We start from the raw sequence: 22,107 nt of genomic DNA on the forward strand, positions 1-22,107 counted from the left end.
ATTGGACTTCGCTCCACCTTACAAATACAAACACATAGTAAATGCGTAATACTAATGCTTTTACGTTACAATGCAGATGGTACAAAAAACACCTGCCAGCTGACTGGATTCACATATGGTCAAGTATCACTTGGTACGAAAACCTTCACAACAATAGGTATAGTCTACCATGCAGGAGCCACAACCAATGCAGGTCACTACACTGCATATATAAAAATGAATTGTGGATGGTTCGAATGTAATGAAAATACCATTACTCTAAAGCAAAGATTACCAGCAAATCTTTTAAACACTTATTTAATATTATTAAAACCAAAAATTAATAACTAATCTGTGTATAAACATTAATAACACTTCAATTAGAAAACTATAAACAGTTAGAATACACCAACAGGTATCTAACTGCCCCAAGATTCTGCAACAACCAAACAGATAAATCAATACCACTAAATCATAAGAAGAAATAAAGTTAGAATGCACCAACAGGTATCTAACTGCCCCAAGATTTTGCAACAACCAAACAAATAAATCAATACCACCAATAACTAATCTGTGCATAAACACTAATAAAACTTCAATTAGAAAACTATAAACAGCTACTATACGCCAAGAGGTATCTAAATGCCCCAAAATTCTGCAACAACCAAACATATAAATCAATACCTCTAAATTATAAGAAGAAATAAACAGTTAGAATATGCCAACATATATCTAACTGCCCCGAGAATCTGAAACAACCCAACAGATAGATTAGCAACTTGAGAATATAAATAAAAAACTACAACCAGTTACAATTCGACAAAAGGTATCTAACAGTCTGCAACAAGCTAACAGATAGAACATTAGCCAGAAACAACAAGTAAACACTGAAAATAAAGAAATACATGTACTGTACCATAACAAAAAAGTTTTTTTTTAATCCAACATGAATTTCTTTCCCACAGACCCAATGATTTAAGCAACAAACACAGAAACTGAGCAAATTGCACAGTACACTGGTTTGTAAACTACTAAGTATGTGGGGGGTCGAAATAAAGCAGAAATGACTATTATGCAATGTAATAAGTCTTTATAAACTACCTACACTAATGTGATCTTTCCTTTATCACAGAAATTGACAAAGAATATATCTACTCCAGTTACCCGTGTCATGAAAAAATATATCCAATCACAAAAAATCAAACAGTAAGTATATTCTAATAAATACAACTCATAAATACTGCTCCATAACGCAACCATTGAAGCAAACATCTAACCATACACCACAGTACAAAATGTTTACTTCCATGGATATGTTATACTGCAATGCTTGTTACCAAACTCTACAATCTTAATGACATGATGTAGCCAAAACTTCACATACAAACTGTACAAATCAAACAGTACACAAACTGTAGATTTGTGGATATTTGATAAATGTTTGTTGCTATGGGTGTGTTATGCTGTGGTGGTTGTGGCCATGGCCTAGAGTCTTGGGTGCATGGCCTATGGCCTCCGGCCATGCACCCAAGACTCTAGACCCTGGCCACAACCACCGCAGCATAACACACCCATAGAATCAAACATTTTAACTGTGCTATATGGGCTACTGCAATGCATTTTTTATGTCCGAGGACAGCCGCGGTGACCACGGATGTGACAAACAGATCAGGGGTGCCTGTCACCTAAATAAACACAGCATTTGACCCATCTCTTACTCCCCCAACCTCCCCAAGCACTCTTACACACCAACACACTTGCCAAACTTGTATTTCTCCACTGTTCGTCGCCGCGCTGTCTGCGGATCCAAGATGGCGGGCGCATTGAAACAATACGACGCACCTCACGCTTCATTCCAGCCAATCAGCAGACACGTTGCATGTCCATGGACATGACGCAAGTCGATTAGCCAACCGGTGTCCTGTCCATAGAGCGAACAGAGAAGTGTGTCCACGGAGCGGACATAGGTATCACTAATTTTTTGTGACCTACTTTTTGGTCTTTTTTAAAAAACTACTGGACGGATTTTCACCAAATTTACAAAAGCACACTTTCAGGACCAACCTGCTGCTCCTGCCGCAAATTTGGTGAAAATCCATCCAGCAGTTTGAGCTGTAGGCGTGAGCAAAGTTTTTTCCCCATTCTGTCTATGGAAAAAAAAAGAAATTTTGGGACACCCCCTATAACTTTGCCCCCCCCGGACCAAACCTCACCAAACTTTGCAAATAAATTCAGAGTGGGCCATCTAACTTTTTTTTTGCAAAGTTTGGTGTGGGTTCGTCCAGGGGGAGCAAAGTTATAAGCCACCCAAAAAGTGCTCTTCCTATGGGATTAGCAACTTAACCATAACTACACAGCCACTACCGTTAGTAGTAGTAGTAGTAGTAGTAATATACATATATATTCAATGAAAATCCTTTGTTAAAGGGACGTGGTCTCGTGCAGAAGGGATGTGACCTAGCAGTTCGGGCTGGACTGCCCCTTTTGGGGTAGGACCAAGCTTGATTTGCATTTGGTTTTTCCCCTTCTGTAATGGCTTGGCAGGCTGAAAAACGATGGTCTGGAGGGTTGCCCAGAGCTTTGCCTGTGGTTATGATTAATTCAAAACCTTCCAGCCATCACCTTTCTGTTTTGCCAAGGTTTTTATTAGTGCAACTTAACCATAACGTCCCCTTAACAAAGTTTTTTCATTGAATATCATAGGTTTTTATGAGTGCAACTTAACCATAACGTCCCTTTAACAAAGTTTTTCATTGAATTTCATAGGTTTTTATCAGTGCCACTTAACCATAACGTCCCTTTAACAAAGTTTGTTCATTGAATTTCGTGGTTTTTTACCAGTGTGTGCTATTTTCCGACAACTTACTAATATCATACTTACCCAATATAGAAATATTTGTGTCCAATTTACAAAGTGTCACCTTAAAACTCTGCCAATTTCCCACCTTCTAGAATCATTTTTAACACTTTGATACACTTTTTGCAACTATTTAAACTAGTTTTGCACCCGTGGATGTCTACGAACATCTGACTTCATTGAGGACCTTCCGTGCAGTTCCAGATGATCATATGCTGGCATGCAGTATGATGACATGTCCGAGAACCCGTCCACACTTCACAATAAGATCCGTGCTTCGCGGACAGTTCGGAACTGCATTTTCTACTGATCTAGGAACTTTCAACTTCAAAATTTCCCTTCCACAGATCCAACACCTATTCCTACTCATTATCCATTAACAATCTAGTACACAGTACATACTTTTAGCAAAACTGCTATTTATCTTAACAGGGCATCAGATAATGCCATCCCTCCTCCCCAAGAACCACCACCACTGCGGTAATCAAGGAGCATGAGAAACACTGCCCCCTACCTTAGAAATAACACACACGCAACATTTTCCCCTGTCCACCTACCTCTCCATATTAGTGTTTGGTGCCTCTTCCCAAATTTCGTTCTTAGCTCTGCTGCCAAATAAAATACATCAAAAAAACAACAAAAGAAATGTTCCGTTAGGAACCACCTTTCACAGTTAAAAAATAGAACTAAAAAAAACGTAAAGACTCCATCTACTTTATATTTCTCAGTAAATTACATAGACTCAATAGATTGTTCAACATTTCCATATGTATTTTGTGTTATTCTAATGGGAATATTGTGGCGTTCATCTGCCGTTCCAGGGACTGGAACAGTGGATACCGGCCCGGCAGCCCAAGTTATCAGCCCAAGCGAAGCAAGGGTGGATAACGAGGTCTCTGGACCATTATCCCCCCATTCCAGCCCCTGTAATGGGGGATGAAGGCCATTAGCACCCTAGGTTCCCAAAGCGGGAACCCGGGGTGCTGAAAAAAAGGATTTTTCTTCCTACACCGGGACACCTGCAGCATCCCGGTGTAGGAAGGAAAATCCTTTTCCAAGATGGCCACCATGGAAAGGGAAGGCGGTGTTCCATAGAGGACCTCTCTTTGCTTTCCATGGGAGCCTGTTTCCAAGATGGCCACCATGGAACGGGAAGGCGGGTTCCATACAGGGCCCTCTTCGCTTTCCATCGAAGCCTGTAGAAGATGGAAAGAGAACTCTATGACCTTATTACCAAAAGCAAATTTTTCTTCCCTTTCAAATCTATCCCAATTTTGAATAACTTCACTACAAAGCCAGTCCTTTACGTGGCGAGGACTCCCTCACCACCTTCCGCAAAACACTGAGAACTACCCTCTTCACATAAGGACCGACACATCAGCACGAATACTTATCATATATGTTTGTAATATACGACCAAATGCAATAATTGTATGATTTCTTGTACTATTCATAATGTGTCAACAATCGCTATCATATGTACCATGTAACTAAGTTATTGCAAATAACAACGCCTCAATGCCCCTGGGCTGCTTGCGTGCTATATAAATATAAATAAATAAATAAATAAACCTCAATGGTTGTCCCTCGTGGTCATGGCCAGTAGCCAGATTGTCCGGATCATGACCTTATTCCATGACCTGGACATTCTGGCCACTGCCTATGGCCACAGGCTACACCTCAGTCACCAAAGATATATAACTATGTTTTGTACCTACATTATGACACTTGTCAAAAAATAAAACACGGGCACATTTACAAAACCATGCTTTCATGTTCTTGCCAATGCTCCTTACAAAAGTTTGCCGGAAATCCGCCCATGTTTTATTTTTTCAAAAGTGTCAAATGTATACACATACAATCGTCACATAACCTAGCCACCACTTGACAAAATCCATTCAGACTTTACAAAAACATTTATATCTAGATCTATAATCGTTTTACAAACCTTTGTGTAGATTTGTCAAATGGCACCACATTTATAAGCCTTTACAATATTTTGGGACACCCCCTCTAATTCTGATCCCTCTTGACAAAATCCTACTGAACTTCGCAAAAACATTTATATCTAGATGTATTATCAGTTTGCCAAATTAAGTGTAGATTCGACAAACAGCACCTCATTTATAAGCCTTTACATCATTTTGGGACCCCCCTATATTTTTGCCCCCTCTTAACAGAATCCCACCAAACTTTGCAAACTCATTCGAGATCAGGTTAGGAATATAATTATGCAATTCCATGTATTTTCATTAAGTAGTGCCAAAGTTATAAGCCATCCAAAAACTGCCCCCAAACATCTGAAGTGTCCCCGAACTCCTCAGGACTGCCTGCGAAAATCCGAACTGTTTGCAGACTTTTGCAGTGAAAACCACCCGTTTTTATGCTTCTTGCAGCCTTATTCCATTTCATCCTCATCACCCCTCAGCTCCCCAGAGATTATTTGATAAGTTTGACAAGTGCAATGTTGTGTTTTTAATATGTTTTTACCGCAATGTCCGTGGATACCGGCTGCTGTCCGCGAATCCAAGATGGCGGGCATTGCCAAAAATCTTACGGACCTCACACTTCACTCCAACCAATCAGTGAACGCGTCATGTGTCCGCGGACATCACGCAAGCCAATTAGCCAATAGATATCACACATTTTTGTTGCCTTATGTTTTGGTCGCTTAAATTAACAAAAGCACGCTTTTGGGACCAAGCTGCCGCTCCTGCCGCAAATTTGGTGAAAATCCGTCCAGCGGTCTGGGCTGTAGGTGCGACAGAAATGTTTTCCCATTATGTCTAAAAGAAATGTTGGATCCGCCCTATAACTTTGCCCCCCCCTTGGCCAAACCTCACCAAACTTTGCAATAAAATTCAGAGTGGGCCAAATACTTTTGTTGCAAAGTTTGGTGAGGATTCGCGCAGGGAGAGCAAAGTTATAAGCCACCCAAAAAGTGCTCTTCCTATGGGTTTAGCAACTTAACCATAACTACATGGCCGCTACCACAGTTGTAGTTATGGTTAAGTTGCTAAACCCATAAGAAGAGCTGTTTTTTGGGCAGCTTATAACTTTTTCGCCCCTCGACCAATCCTTACCAAACTTTGCAGATGAAGTATATGGTCCCTTCAGGATTTTTGGTGAGGTTTCGTCAAATAAGGGCAAAGTTGTAGGAGGGTCCCAAAATGTCTGTTTTTTCCATAGACGCAATGGAAAAAATGTTTGCTCACGTGTACAGCCCAATCCGCTGGACGGATTATCACCAAATTTGTGGCAGGAGTGGCGGCTTGGTCCGGAAGCGTGCTTTTGTATATTTGGTGTAAATCTGTCCAGTAGTTTTCTAAAAGAAAATGGCCCAAAAGTAGGTAAAAACAAGTGTGATATCTGGATTCTGTCCGCAGACTCTCTTGTTCGGCCAGTGGACTGGCATCCGATTGTTCCAGAGGCCGACGTGATGTCTGCGGACATTGGACACACCAACTGCTTGGATGGTGAAAAGCGTGAAGTTCGTCAGATTTTTGGAAACACCCACCATGTTGGGTTTGTGGACAGCCACCGGTGTCTGCAAACATTGCGGTACATATTAAAAAACACAACATTGCACTTGTCAAACTTATCAAGCAAACTCTGGGTAGGTGAGTGGTGATGAGGATGGGATGGGATATGGCAATAAGAAGCCAAACAATTGGTGTTTTTTCATTCCCGAAGTACGCAAACAGTCCGGATGTTCGGGTACAGTCCTGTGATGTTCGCAAACACTTCAGATGTTGGGGGACATCTGTGCCTATTTCTGCATTACAGGGCTGGTGAAAAGCAGTTTTTGGATGGCTTATGACGTTGGCACCACTCAATGATACTGCATGAAATTGTGGAAATCTACTCTAGACTGGATTCTGAATGGTGTTTGAGAGTGTGGAGCCGTTTTGTCAAGAGGGGGCAAAATTAGAGGGGGGTCCCAAAATATTGTAAAGGCTTTTAAATGTGGTGCCATTTGACAAATCTACACACAGTTTTGCAAAAAAATTTAGATCTTAATAAACATTTTTTTGAATGTTTGTGTAAAATCGGAATGGATGATTTTGTCAATTGGGGGCTAAGTTATATGACTATTGTAGGTACATCAATTTTGACACTTTTGAAAAAATAAAACACGGGCGGATTTCCAGCAAACTCGTGTAAGGAGCATTGGCATGTATCTTAAAGCATGTTTTTGCAAATGTGCCTAGTTTATTATAATAATAATAATAAATAATAAATTATCTTTTTTACAAGTGTCATAATATAGCTACAAACAATAGTGATATACTTTTGGTGACTGAGGTATAGCCTGTGGCCATGGGCAATGAGGTTAAAGTGGTCTTGTCCACCTGGGACCAGCTATGTGGTAAAGTTAATTGAAAGTGGAATATGTTTGAAATGGAAAAATAAATGTGCTTGTGGTAATATAGTCTCAGGGTTCTCTCTTTACCTTCTACAGAGTGCCATGGAAAGGGAAGAGGGGTTCTTTACGGAGCCCCGCTTGTGGCGTACTGCTGTAGGAACAAAAATCCTTTTTTTTTAGCACCCCGGATTCCCGCTTTGGGAATCAGGAGTGCTAATGGCCTTCATCCTCCCATTGCAGTGGCTGGAACGTGGGATAACTGTCTGGAGCCCTCATTATCCGCCCTCGCTTCGCTTGTGTGAATAACTTTGGCTGCCGGGCCGTTATCCCCCGTTCCCATCCCTGGAAAGGGGGATGAATGCCACATTATTCCTATTAGCATAACACAAAATGGTAATGGAAATGTTGGAAAAATCTTATTTAGTCTATGCACTTTACTGAGAAATGTAAAGTAGATGGAGTCTATACGATTTTTCTTTTTAGTTCTGTTTTTTAACTATGAAAGGTGGTTCCTAAAGGAACCTTTCTTTTGTTGTTTTTTATGTATTTCTTTTTTTGTAGGAGAGGGGACAACATAAGTTGGGGAGGGAAAGGAGGGATGAGACACCAATCACTAATATGGAGGGGCAGGTGGACAGGGGCAGATGTTCCACATGTGTTACCTCTATGGTAGGGGGCAGTGTTTCTCATGCTGCTTGATAACAGCTTCAAACGCACTTAGAAATTGCTTCCCCGTGCAGAGTGCTGTGTAGCAGGATATACAAAGGACTGTTGTCTTCAAAAGATATGGATCAACAGCCTCTTTTATTGCTTGCAAGGTAGCTGGTTGGATTTTGTGCCCCACAGAAGTAGGCTATGTGGTTACAGTATTGGTTGAGGATGATGAGGTTGAAGAAGACAGCCCACTACTTGCTAGAAAGGAACAACTTTTCAGAGATCATTGCAGTGGTTGGATTTGCTGTGGCGTTGCATGGAAGTGGTCCCATAGGAGTACTGTCCAGGTAGTTTGTGACTGAGTTGTACTCAGTGCATTTCACTTTAGTAGCTTTAGCATTTGGTACATTCCCAACAGTGGTAAAGAACTGCCACGCCCATGATTCTCTCTGGGTGCTAGAGGTAGGCACTTCCTCTACCTCATGTTTTTGGTCCTCTTGATTGTCTTGGGGAGTACTGCTCTTTTTTGTTGTGTAGGTCCCCCAGCTGTTAGTGGTGGTTGCTCTTGGGGAGGAGGGATAGCAATAGCTGATGCCATTTTTAAGATAAATAGCAGTTTTGCTAATATTCTTCCAAGTATGTGCTTTGTAGTAGATTGTTAACGGATAAAGAGTAAGTATAGGTGTAGGAGCTGTGCAAGGGTAAATGTTGAGCTTCAAAGTTCCTATATCAGTAGAAAATGCAGTGCTTAGCGGTCCTCGAAGCACAGACCTGATTGCAAAGTGCGGACGCATTCGCGAGGACATGGTCACATGGCACTGTCCGGAAGGAACACAATGACGCCAGACGTTTGCGGACATCGACAGAAGCAAAAACAGTGGACAAAGTTGCAAAAAGTGTATAGAAGTGTTAGAAATGATGCTAAAAATATGGGAAATGGCTTAGTTTTAAGGTGAAACTTTGTAAATTGGACACAAATATTGTTATATTGGGGTAAGTATGATATTAATACGTAGTAGGAAAATAGCATGCATGGTAAAAACCCATGACATTCACAGAAACAAACTTTGTTAAAGGGACATTACGGTTAAGTTGCATTAATACAAAACTATAAAATTCACTCAAAAAGCAAGATAAAGCAAATATGTAAATAAAAAGAAATTGTCTGAACATGAATGCTGATCATGTGCAGTCTTGCGTGAATCATGCATTTCTCACTAAAAGCATTGTTTTGGGAAGTATACCATACGTTTATGTATTTTTGTCAATGCCTTTGTCTCAGCAAAGCTCGACTCAGGTCTTCTTAGCCCTGCCCGACCACTCCATATTCCATCTTCAACTTTTCCATAACACCGTAAAAAACTGCCTGGTCATGTTACCATAGTAATTTTCTTTTAGTATTTCTTTTGGAATTCATTACCGTTGGATTATTTCTAAAATGAAAAGATAAATGGATGTCCATAATGGCGAAAAACGGAAAAGTCCAGAGAAAATGGCGAGGCAGATCAAACACAGTGGACGTGTAGGGGACAGATGGTGGAGGTTCTAGTGGGGCAAACGACAATAAAGAATACTGCTGTGAAATTATTTAAATTTCAATTTCAATCATTACATTCCTCCTAGACATCGTTATTTCGTCAGTTATAGATGTGTAACTGTTATCCCGCATAAAAAATACAAATAAAAATGTGGGCAAAATCTTTTTGGGTGATGACAACATTATTATGCAAGTAATTTCCAGTATCACTGTTGCTTTTTGATGGTCATGCCAAGTTCCTCAAAGTGCTAAAAACAACTACATTCTGCAAAGCCTGGCCACGTTGCCTGGAAATCTAGCTTTGGTTGTCATTTGCTCCTTGGTGCAAAAACGCTTCCCTGAAGAAAGGACGCACAGAATATTGGCTAGACTACAAGTGTTTGAAGATTATGAAATATAACATTTCAAAGACGTTACATTGCAACAGAATGGTGCAACATCACAGCTAGCTCTTATTAAAGTAAGTGATTATTACAACGTAAAGTGTATGTATATCCTGCGTCCATGTGTAAGTTATAGTCATTTTGGAGTGTTTCTCTCTCGGCATAAGAAACCTAGACTTCTTTAATTGTGCATAACAAGCTAAGTACAAGTTTGACTAAGATATTGCTATTAAATAACGAAAAGTTGTTGTAACACTTTTCATTCCGGCTTCCAGAAAAAGTCAATGGTTGCATCAGTGTATTTCCTGCTCTAAGTGCCTAATAGATATTCCTAATACTTCTCACAAAAAGAAAATACCTAGTGGGGAATGGAAATGTATTTTTGAGAGGCAAGGTTGTAGTTTGAAACATCTCTTCAAATGGTATTTCGCAAGCCCTAATTGAACCTTCTATCAAACAAATAACCGCTAGCCTCAGAACCTCCTGATGCAATCTCTTAATTTAAGTGGACAATTGATATTGGCATGATTGCTGCTGAAGTGCCACTTGCAGCGGGAACTGGCGCATCTGAACATACATAATTGGAAAGAAGTAAACACAAGCTAGTTCAACAGTATAACACTTGACAAAAGTGTGCTTAAAGGAGATCTCTCATTTAGAGTTTATAAGTAACATACTTGTGTTTCTTGTTAATTATACATGACTGCTAATATAGAGGGATATAAAGAACGTTTTAAGTAAACATGCTTCTGACACTTGGCATGCCTCCTTAAGCAGCACATACTTTGTAATTCTTAATAATGCAATTTTACAATCAGTATAAATAATAGCCAGGAACAAGTTTAACCAAAATAATGCATTTATCTCTGAAATGCACGTTTGTACTTGCATCAGTTATATAACCAACAGATGATTCAGAACACATAGATACCGCTACAACACAAGCCTGCATTGCAAATTTGCGGTTAGAAATGGCACAATTACGCAGGGTGGATTTACTGTTAATACCTTAGAGATTGGGGAATGTAGCTCCATACTATGACCCCATAGGAGTACAGAGACTGCAACAATAATGGTAGCAGTAAGGCCGTGTGCCATAATTGCTGTCACTGACAAAATGCACGACTAACGGAAAATCCCTTCTTTTGGAGTATAAACTGTTATAGTGAGGATTTCTGGCAGAATTACAATCACAGTATGTCTCCCATAGGCCCTGGGCCTAGGCAAAGTGGTCCTTACTGACATGCACATTGGCCATCAAATGCCTTGATGTTTCCTGTAGTAAGAGTAATGGCCATGCTCTGTAAAATGTGCCCATGGCCAGTGCGTACATCTAGTTGCTTGAAGATGCATGAATAGGTCCAAATGCCCAGTTGCAAGTCAAATGAGCTATAGTCGCATAGGTAATGGCTGAAGGTCATGCCCAAGGCAAAGATGCCACGTAATTATTGCTGCAACCACGGCCGTTGGGCCCATTGTGTTACTTTACTACATCAAGGGCATTAGCAAATGGCATGCCATTGTCAAAGTAGCCACAGAACGCCACAGGTGAGGGAATGGCCTCAAACCATAGGCTGGCCAATGTTGCCACTGAGTATGGGAACCTGGGTGTGTCAGTGTCATTGGTATGATCCATGCCTCTAGTGAAGGGACCATTGGGCATGCCCATGGATCCTGTGGACATGTTGCCAGAGCCATGCCCCATGCACCCCCAAACCCCCCTGAAGTACCCAAAGTTACATGTGACGTAAGTGATGCTATTATTTCTGGTTATTTGTTATCTATATTTTAGGATGACTTTTGCCACCCCGTAGTTAGGGTTGAACATATGAGCCATTGGATTCGCCAAAATTCAATGGTCAATATCTTTTGACCTGTTGGGTGCATCTGCATGACATTTTCTAAAAATAATGTTTGGCCAGGACCACCCCAAACTGGATGAAAATGGTCCAAATCCATCAGATATGTACTTCATTTTTTAAATGGGTAAAGTGTGGAATAACAGATAACAAACAGATAGCCTCAATGGTATATGGTGTGTTCCTGAACTATGCTTGAAGGTAGGTTATGGGGGTGGTAGTGAGGTGAATTAGTGAAGATCCTGATTGTGTGGATGTATGAGAAATTCACTGTATTTTAAAGCAATTTTCAGACACCTGGTGATCTGACATCTCAATGTTTTGCAAGTGTGATGGAAAAAAAAAGAAGAGAGATTAAGTATGGAAACTAAAGAAAAAGCTTAGAGGGTGTGCAATCAATATTTTATTTGCATTTAGAAAGTATTTGTGCATTTAAAATTTAAAAAAAACAAGGGATTGTTTTCTTAGTAGAATTAATACATGTGTTTCTAATGTGTGCAAAGGATTGAGGTCAGTTGGAGCTGGGAAACATGGCCAAAATAATTAAAATCGTAGTCATTTGAATCTGAACATACGTCACAAGGCAAGATAACATTCAGAAGGTGTATTTGTTATGGGTCAGTGGAAACAGACACAATTTTTGCATTAGGATTATGAAAATATCTCAAAGTACCCTGCTGCATAAACATTTAGATGTGACATTAAGATCTTTGCATATATGTTAACGTCCATGCATCAAAACACATAAAATAACCCATCGACACCCTTGCTCCATACTTGTCCGATTCATGCAATCACTCTTTTGCCACTGGAACCTTCCCCTCCCGCCTTAAGCACTCCATTGTTTCTGTGGTTTATCTCCATGACCACCAGTCTGGCTTCAGAGCAGTCAGAAGCAGGGAAACTGCTCTCCTGAACACCTATGAAGACTTGCTCTCACCTTCCTTCTGTCTTTGTCTATCCTCTGCTTTCGACACGGTCAACCTATCGTTCCAGGTTGCTCTATCGTCTCCGTGACAACCTGGGTATCTCTTATTAGGCCTTTGCTTGGTTGACTGTCTTTCTCACTGATCGACCCTCCCAGGTCCAACTTGGGTCTTTCCTCTCTTCCATTCCTCTCTCTACTTGTGGTGTTCCCCAAGGGTCTAACCTCTTTCCCTGGCTCTTTACCACTATCTGGCACCTCTGGCCTACAGCATCGTAACCTTCTGCTCTAACTTTCAGTGTTATGCGGATGACACCCAGTTCTCCTTCAGGCTCTCCTCAGCCTCTTCTGCTCCTTCTCTCATAGCAGATTGTTTGTTTGCAATTCAAGAATGGTGTCCTTCCAACGATCCCTGCCTTAATGCCAGTAAGAATGAGATCTTCCTCATAGGGACACATGCTCCCGCCTTCCCTCTCTCACTCTGACCTCCCACACTGGGTCCACTATCTGCTCCTTCCTGTGAGGCTAAGAACCGTGGGGTCATCTTAGACTCCACCCTCTCCTTCTCTCCTCACATCTCTGACGTCTCTAAGAAGTCACACTATCAGTTTCACCTACTAAGAGGTATTCTTCATATTCTCAGTTTCTCACAGAATCTCATTGTCTCCAGAGCCTTAGTCATCTCTAGGTTGGACTACTGTAACAGCCTCTTTATAAATCTGCCTCTAGACTTATCCTTGGCCTCAAGCCCAGGGATTGTATTTCTCCAGCCCTGACATGCCCCCACTGGCTCCCTGTGGCCGTCAGTATCAATTTCAAGTCCCTCTGCATCATCCACAAGGCTTTCTGGAGCTGGGGACCACACTATATCCAGCTTTTTCTTCCTAAGCACCTTCCTTTCCGAGCCCTCCACTCATCCACCTCCAAATCTCTGAGGGTTGGATGCTTCTCCAGATAGAGAGTGGGGTGTAGATTTCTTTCCTCAGCTGGGGCCTCAGTCTGGAACAGCCTCCCTGCCTGCCTCAAACTAGAGCAGGACCACCTAAGGTTCCGGAATCAACTCAAGACCTTCCTTTTCACTTCCACTTTCTCTGTACCTCTCTCTTGCTGATGTCCCTATCTGCTGCACATACTGGTTACCTGGCTACCCACTGAACTTACAGGACCAGCCTTCTGCACAACCAGTTGCCCTGGCATTGCCTCTGGGCCTCCCAACCACTTAAGGGACTGTATTTGCAACCCTCTATTTCCCTGGGTTGTTGTTCAAGCAAGGCCTCTCTATTATTATGAAATGCTCTTTTGACTGATTGCTTGACTAGTTTTTTGGGATATCCTCTATCCAAACGTTTAAGCAAGAGTTTATTAGTTACATTTTCATAGGCATTTTTGTGTACTGCTATTACGTTTAAGGTGAAGAAATTGCCCAAAAGGCAAATCGTCCATAATGTAGCAAAGGATTTTTGTCTGTAGCCTTTGTGAATGGTTTCACTAACAAAAACACTTTATAATGAAAGATGGTAATGTTAAGATAATTGACTTCAGAGTGGCTCATAGTGGTTGTACATTTCAAATACCTATTTTGAGTATTTAACCAATTCACATATTCAGTAGCTTCTCTTTGTGTCCCCATCCACAAGCCAAATACATATATGTCTATGTACAGTTTCCAACATTGTATGTGGTCTCTGCAGGGGTTTATCCCTGAGTACACAACAGTTTCTTGGAAAATATTTACATACAGGATTGCCCAATTCGTGGCCATGACTTCCCCCATAGTTGTACCTTCAATTTGAGCATTAAAATTGCCATCAGATTAAACGAAATATTGAGTGAGTGCTATGTGCTTACATCATATGATAAAGGAGTTACTGACTGTATGGTTATCAATCCTTTTCAAAAGGGTCTCCTCTACTACTTCTAGGGTAACTCTCTGGGGAATGTTTGTATACAATGACTGGATGTCCAGACACATCAATATGTCGTTAGTTGAATTAAAACACTGACCCTTGATCTTGTTGATAGCATCCCTATTGTCCTTCAAATAGCTCTTCATTCCTTGAATGAAAGGTCTAAGGTAGAAGTATAATACTTTGACAAAGGTTCTAAGATGGAGCTGTCTCCAGAGACAATAGGTTTTACCGGAGGCTTGCCTAGTTGTTTATGGATTTTGGGTAATGTATAGAACACTGGAACTCTGCCATTTTCTTGTATCAAACATTCTGCTTCCTGTTTGCTAATCCTCTGGGAGTCCAGTGCTCTAGTTACTTTCCTCTTAATGACTTTAGAAAGTTTACTACTGGTGTCAGATTACAGCTACCCTCATCTGTTAAAAGACGCTATCACTTGTCCACATATTCTCCCCTGTCCATTATAACAATAGCTTCACCTTTATCAGCTTGGTGAATCACCAAGGATTTGTTGGATCCCAGTTTATGCAAAATCTCTTTTTCTTTGCCCCTGAGATTAGAATGTTGTGGGAGGTCCTTCTCTTCCAACTTTTCTATGTCCTCTAATAATTTTTTCTCAAACATAGATTATCCTATTGAATGTGAATTATACTGCAGAGAAAATGTGGAACCATTTCTCAACCCGCTACAGTGGTCTGATTCATTCACTTTGGAGTTTGTGCATACATTTCTGGAATTCTACTCTGAATTAAAATGTGTTATGCTGTTTAGAAATGACAAAATGAAGGCCTTTATTCAGAGTGTGTTCTTCTACTTAAGATAGAGCATAGTTAGTTAGTTCACTGCCATTGTTTGTAGCTGCGAGTTTGCATCCATTCCTGTTTCCCCGACCTTAAAAAGACAGTCTTTGCTGGGTTTGAAATTGACCCCTAGTTCCTTTTCCTTTTTTCATCCGACCATCATTCTCCTCATTCATGGTGCTTGGTCCATTGAAAGCCTCACTTTCTGCTCTGTCATCCCTAGAACTGTATGATATATTTCTAAAATGTACACATCGTGTCTGTTTTTGACCTTCTCAACTTCCTCCAAATTTATGATATTTCTTAGTATAAGGGAATCCGTTCTCATGATTTATTTTGTGATAATGAATATTTGAATTGACAATATTTTATGAGTAAACAGCTATGAAATTTGTATTGGAGTGCCCTTGATAGGAAGTGATTGTGGAGCTTTCCTTTTGTTGAAAATTGGATGCATTTATATGACATGCACACCCGAAGTATGCACAGGCAGAGGGCCCATTAAGAAGAGAAAATGAGCGCAAGTATTCCGAGGAATTTGGAACTCTAGAAGTAACGAAAGGGGAGAATGCTGGGAAGGAAATTAACGTCTCCCAATACCCCTAGGCAGTTTAGAGAAAGGCAAATCCCATAACTACACTTGCAATGTACCAGGGGATAAGGGGGCTAAGAAACCAAGCACAAAAACAATATTACAAATGTGTAGGCTAAGTGTGCACATATAAGCAAGCGCCAATTTATGTAGCTATGGTAGAAACATTCGGCTCTGCATGGTTGCGCGATAAAGACAGACCCAACGAAGAAACCTGAACAGGCGCAAGCACTGATGATAGCGAAATCCTCGCTGCAAGCTCCCATAGAAACTTTCCTTTGTTTGATAGCTACTGCTAATACATGTTATCCAAAGAAGTAATATGCCCCGCAAGACCGTAGGACAGTACCAGATACCTCACAATGCAAGTTTGTCACAGCCAGGCCAAAATATGGATCCAACATGGTGTACGTTTCAGAAGATATGATGCATCTCACATTTTTTACAATCCAATCAGCAGGCGTATATGATGTCTGCGAACAGCACGTCGACCCCTGATTGGCCAAGACGTGTCCCCAGACCCCAAATCGGGAAGTGAATCCACAGAACGCACACAGATATCACAAATTTGTTTTGACCTACTTTATGGTCATTTGTTTAAAAAACAACTGGACGGATTTACACCAAATTTACAAAAGCATGCTTTTGGGACCTAGCCACTGCTCCTAGCACACATTTGGTGAAAAACCTTCCAGCGGATTGGGCTGTAGGCACGGGCAATAATTTTTTTCCATAACTTTTTGGGATCGCCCCTATAACTTTGCCCCCCCCTCACTACCAGACAAAACCACACCAAACTTGCAAAATCATTCTGAGAGTGCTGCATGCCTTTTATCCAAAGTTTGGTCAGGATTAATCGAACTGTGCCAAAGTTATGAGCCACTCAAAAAGTGTTCTTTCTATGAGTTCAGTGACTTAACTATAACTACAGGGCCGCTGCCACAGGCCGTGTAATGAGTATCAGGATTCAAAGGGAACCTGGAATAAATGAATTGCTAATAACCTTTGACTCGTATGACAGATTTGGCTGAAAGTTTGCATACAAAAAGTGTGTCGCAGGCCCCCCAGAATTGACAGTTTGGGAAAGATCCATTAAAAAATGAAAAACGTATTAAGAAAGTTAAAAAAGCGTTGTTTTGGCCTACTCCCTATTAATTTCCCCATAGAGAAAATGTCAAAATGTCTACTCAGTGCACAGCAAAAACTGCTGGATGGAATTAGACCAGGTATCAAACAACCTGGCCACAAAGCGTTGACTCGGTTTTTGGGAGGGGTCTGGGCTTATTGCATCCAGTAGTTTTGTAAATATTTGAGGGGGTGCCCACTTCTCCCAAAATTATAGCTATAATCCCCCATGGTGCCTAGCAGGAGAGAGGCTTTTCAGAAATGAAAGCTGCACTTTTTTCTGTGCAATGCCAGAGATAACCATGGTTATTATGGGAATACCTGTGGCTAGCTGATAATGAAAAGGGGGAAAACATGCCATTTGGAGGGGGGAAAAGTTGCAATGTCATCAGACTAGAGGTGGGAGGGAGGAAAGAGGACACCATGTGAAAATGAGGAGTTGTGGTGTGGCTGGGGACCAAGTTCATAGCTCAAAAATGTTCGCATGACTGCAGCTATACAGCGGGATAACTGCGGCTATAAAAGAAAACGCTATTGAGAATAAAAGTACATCACAAGAAATGACAATGTCGAGTGTTGTGGGAGAATGGGAGAGGACTATAGAGGGAAAGAGGACCTGAGGGAAGTGGGAGGAGCATGCCAAGAGGAGAGGGGCACTTGGGGAGCACCTGGGAATGCAGGAAAGTGTTTTGGATTTTGTGAGAGTTAAAACAATGGAATAATACAACACAATAGAATTTTACAGCTAGAGTGAGGTGGGGTGTGATTGGAACACCTCCTTCCCAACATTCCCCCCTTTAGTTACTCCTACAGTAACAAATACCCACCCAGTATTTCTACATTCCTCAGCCCTTTTTACTGCTTTGTCCCATGCGGGGGTTCCCTTAATGGGCATGCATGTCCTACACACACTTCTCAAACTCTCCCCACACTGTGCATATTATTCAGGAGTGCATGTAATGTAAATACATCCCCATCCAAATCCCGGTCAACCCACACCTCTTTGTAATTCTCAAGATCTTTGGGCTGCTTGATAGTAGTATGATAATAATTGTCTACCTCATCCCCTGTGTGGTATATAAGCTCTATGCAGTATTTGGGCTCATCATTGTCGCCAGTTTGCACTTAGGTTTCCCTAGTACCATGCCCTTTATTATTTACATTTCTATTGCCAATTGTTATCATCATTATTGCACTATTTGGCACTGCTTTTATGCAGCACCTGAGTCCTAACTGGCACACACAGAAGATCAACAGGAAGAAAACGATGATGGGTGCCAACCTCTTCATAATATTTTCAAGCCATAAGGGTACCCAGTTGAATGCCATACTGAACCTGTCATTATTTTGTATTCCTCCTTCTTTTCTCATTTTCATTCCCAGTTCATGTACTGCTGCAATCACATGTGATAATGTCCCATTCACGGCATCTGATAAAAGTACGAATGTGCAACATGAACTCCCGATTTTCTTGCAATCACCACCTTCCATGGCTGTAAGAAGGTCCAGCACATAACGATTCTGCATCGTCATGAGTCGGAGCGCTCGTAGTTACACCTTGATGACATTAAACCTCTCTTCAGTGTCATTCGTCAGCAGGATAAGCTCCCACCGAAAAATCTGGAGCCACTTTGCGTTTGTTCTTGTATGGACACTGGGCACAAGCGATGCAAAGAATGTCTCTGCTGAGCTAAAAAGTTTGTATTCATCAGGGATTTGAGCAAGGACGTCAGATGATTCTTGAGACAGGGAGTTAGATGCATGCTTCTTGCGAGACAGGTGGTCACGCTGCTCTTCCACAGGAAATATTCAAAATATGTGAGGTTGTGCTTCAGCCGGTTGAGGTGCCCGGGGTTGCTCTTTAGGCACCACTCCCCCATTTAGATGCTCTTCTGTTATCACTAGCAGTGCAGAGTGCAATGTTGCAAGCATAAAATATCACCTTGATAATAGCGGGAGGTGCAAGTATGCCTGTTTACCGCACACCCAGTAGTAGTCCATTAAGGCAGCAGTGCCTTTTCAGAGATCAGGAATGATGAGGGTTCTGTTGCAGCGTGTGTTGGAACCCATAGACACCTTGCCTTCTCCATTGAAACAAAGTTTGTAATGTTCTTCCTGTCAGACCTTGATTGGTTTTTCGAGGGATGTGACCCATGTCAGTTATGTGATATGCTCTGTCCATATGTGCGCACATGTTTGGTCCATCCATTCCAGTCTTTGATCTGGCAAGCTGCGCAGTGCTTCTGTTTTGCACATGTAGGCAGACTCTAGCCACTTGTTTTCAGCATAGCTTGTGTCCTCTATTGCCAGGAATCGTTCTTTAAGGCAGTTCGGACCTTGTGAGCCTTCTTTGCAGAGTTTTTTGTCTGGTGGGAGGAGTTTCAATTTTACTGTGCGTGCCTGGAAGGAGCTTTTTATTCTGCATAGTGCGTGGTCGATGAGACTTGGGGCTTCTACTAAGGGAGCTTCTTTGGGAACTAAAACCTTAGGCGTACCAGGTATAATAGGTTGTGAGGTAGCTAGTGACACTGTAAACATGGTGGGGGTGGCAGCGTAACATTTAAGACCTTCAAGGTGCTTTCCGTTTCATTGTCCAAAAACAATTCATTTTTTATTTTTTTATTTTATTTTTGTATATGGTTTATTCAAACCTTTACAAAAACATCAAACACCAATCATTTAAACACTATTTAAAACAATCATTTAAAAGAAGAACACAGTGAAAAAGAATGTTTTCACATTATACATAAACTACTCTACCGACAAAAAAGACAAGATAAAAAATGTAATCTTCGTTGTGCTCAGACATTTACATAAACAATTTCATAAACAATTTCATAATCCTGGCATGACAAATTTAGCTATATGATGCTATAAGTTTATAAATTTAAGCTTTTAATGAATCCGGATAGGGCCAAGCCCTCATGAGTGGTTTGGATATTTAAACTTATTTCTATGCCCACTCATCCTCAAACATAATATAGTTGAATTTTACGGGTTCAAGATATTTTACCCTAAGTGGGTGAAGAATCACACATTCCATAACCAAATGTTTTAAAGAATCCTCCTTGGCCTGGCAGAACCTGCATCCAGCCATATCCATGGGGATCACCCCTCTTCTGACCAAGATATCTCTAGAGGGAAGGACATTCCATCTAGCTCTAAGAACACTACCTCGATATAATCTATCTGGAAATTGTAGAATAACCTTCGAGGCCGATCCACAGGCTCTATGTTCGTGGTTCAAGTGCACCAGTGAAGGATAAGAATGAAATGTATCTACAGTTTCACACCAATCAAAATTGAATAGTGCACGTTTTCCATACATAAGATTGCAGATCAGTGACTCAGTTGCCATTCCAATCTTTTCTAAGATGGCCTCTGATCGATCCCTTAAGGAAGTCAATGTACTTGAGTGATCTACGTTTCTATCTAGTAGGTGATACAATGTGTTTAGCACTCCAGTTTTAATTTTTGCGTACAGAGATATACAAGCCCACTGTACCCGAGCCCACATTGATACAACACCCAATTCATATCTAATTGCAGAGATTGGAATTGCATTTGGCATACGTAACAATCTTCTCCAAATACCGCCCTCAATGCGATTAAGTGACTTGCTCACTCTCTCTGGAGCCAGTTCCAGGCCATAGATCAGTTTGGTTATAATGTTCCTCTCATAGAATATCAAAGCAGGCTTGAGAGAAAATTTACCAAACTTTCGGTCAATCCTGACCACCTGTGTTTCTAACAATTTTGCCTTATCTAATATAGATTCAGTTAGAGGCTTAGAGCCCGGGTTGGATGAGATGTTAAACTCCAAATATCGCAGAGACTCAACCAATTTCAAAGGAGTCACCCCCAACTTACCAATAAAGCCTGATGACTTACCTCTTGCTTTTCTAAATGACAGAATTTGAGTTTTGGAGAGATTAATTCGTAGACCGTTGGTTTTAGCATAAGCTTCAAAATTTCTTAAAGACTGTTGCAACCCCACCTTCAAAGATCAACAGATCATCATTTGGCAAGTGAGATGGCTACATCTGAAAAGTATTGGTTGAACAGCCAGGGTACCAGAGTGCAACCCTGTCTGACCCCCTGATAGGATCTAATTCTCCTTGATAAATCTCCTTCTTGGTTCAAAAGGACCCGAACCCCACAGTTTTCATAGACCCCACAGATTAATCTCAAAGGCCCTAAAGGTAGGCCCCAACCAGCCAGTTTTAACCACAACCTGCCCCGGTCAACCAGGTCAAACGCGGCAGTCAGGTCGATTGAAGCCATATACGTGCAACCGCCCGCTATTGACCATGCCGCCTCTTGTACACACTTCAGGGCCAGGCCGTTGACATTGGTCGAATGACCCCTTCTGAACCCTGTCTGGAATTGGGCCAGTGGGTGGCTCCTAAGAGCCCACTCCTCCAAGTATGACAACAGGAAAGATGAGAAGATCTTACAATCCGCATCAATTAAAGAAATCGGACGATAATTTGCCGGATCAGTCCTTGAAGAGTGGTACAATATGTGCTGTGTTCCAGGATACAGGGGTCAGCCCCAAGGACAAAATATCGCTGAACTCCAGGCGCAACTACTGGGCCCACAAATTAGGATCATCCTTAAATATATTATTTGTTAGGCCATTTGGGCCTGGAGCCCCAGAGCTCTTATATCTGGTAATTAGTTTTGAGATGGTTTCTAGCTCATTTTTTGGTTTCCACCTATCCTCTCTAGTCAAGTCCAAAGATTTCCCAAATCTGCTCTCCAAATATTCGACCCAATCTTTTTCTGAAATTGAGTTTGACTGGCAAGTTGTATAGTTTGGGTGCTGCCCATTGACCAAATACCAAAATGCACTTGCATTTGCAGAGATTAGGGTTCCAAGCATCTTTTCTGAGTCGTTCTGAAGCATTACAAATTTAATAAACTTACAATAATTCTTGTATGATTGCTTAACCTTCCTCATGAACTTTCTGCACACTGCCTCATCCTGATTAGTACTCTGAATTTGCTTTATTGTTCTTCTTAACCTCTTTTTTGCAGATGCTACATCTTAATTATAACAATGGGCATGCCTAACTTGGCAAAAACCGTTTGTTCTCATTCCCGAAGCCATTTTATCAGTC

This window comes from Ambystoma mexicanum, chromosome 6q (assembly GCF_040938575.1).
Source record: "Ambystoma mexicanum isolate Mex_15411 chromosome 6q, UKY_AmexF1_1, whole genome shotgun sequence".
NCBI lineage: Eukaryota > Metazoa > Chordata > Amphibia > Caudata > Ambystomatidae > Ambystoma > Ambystoma mexicanum.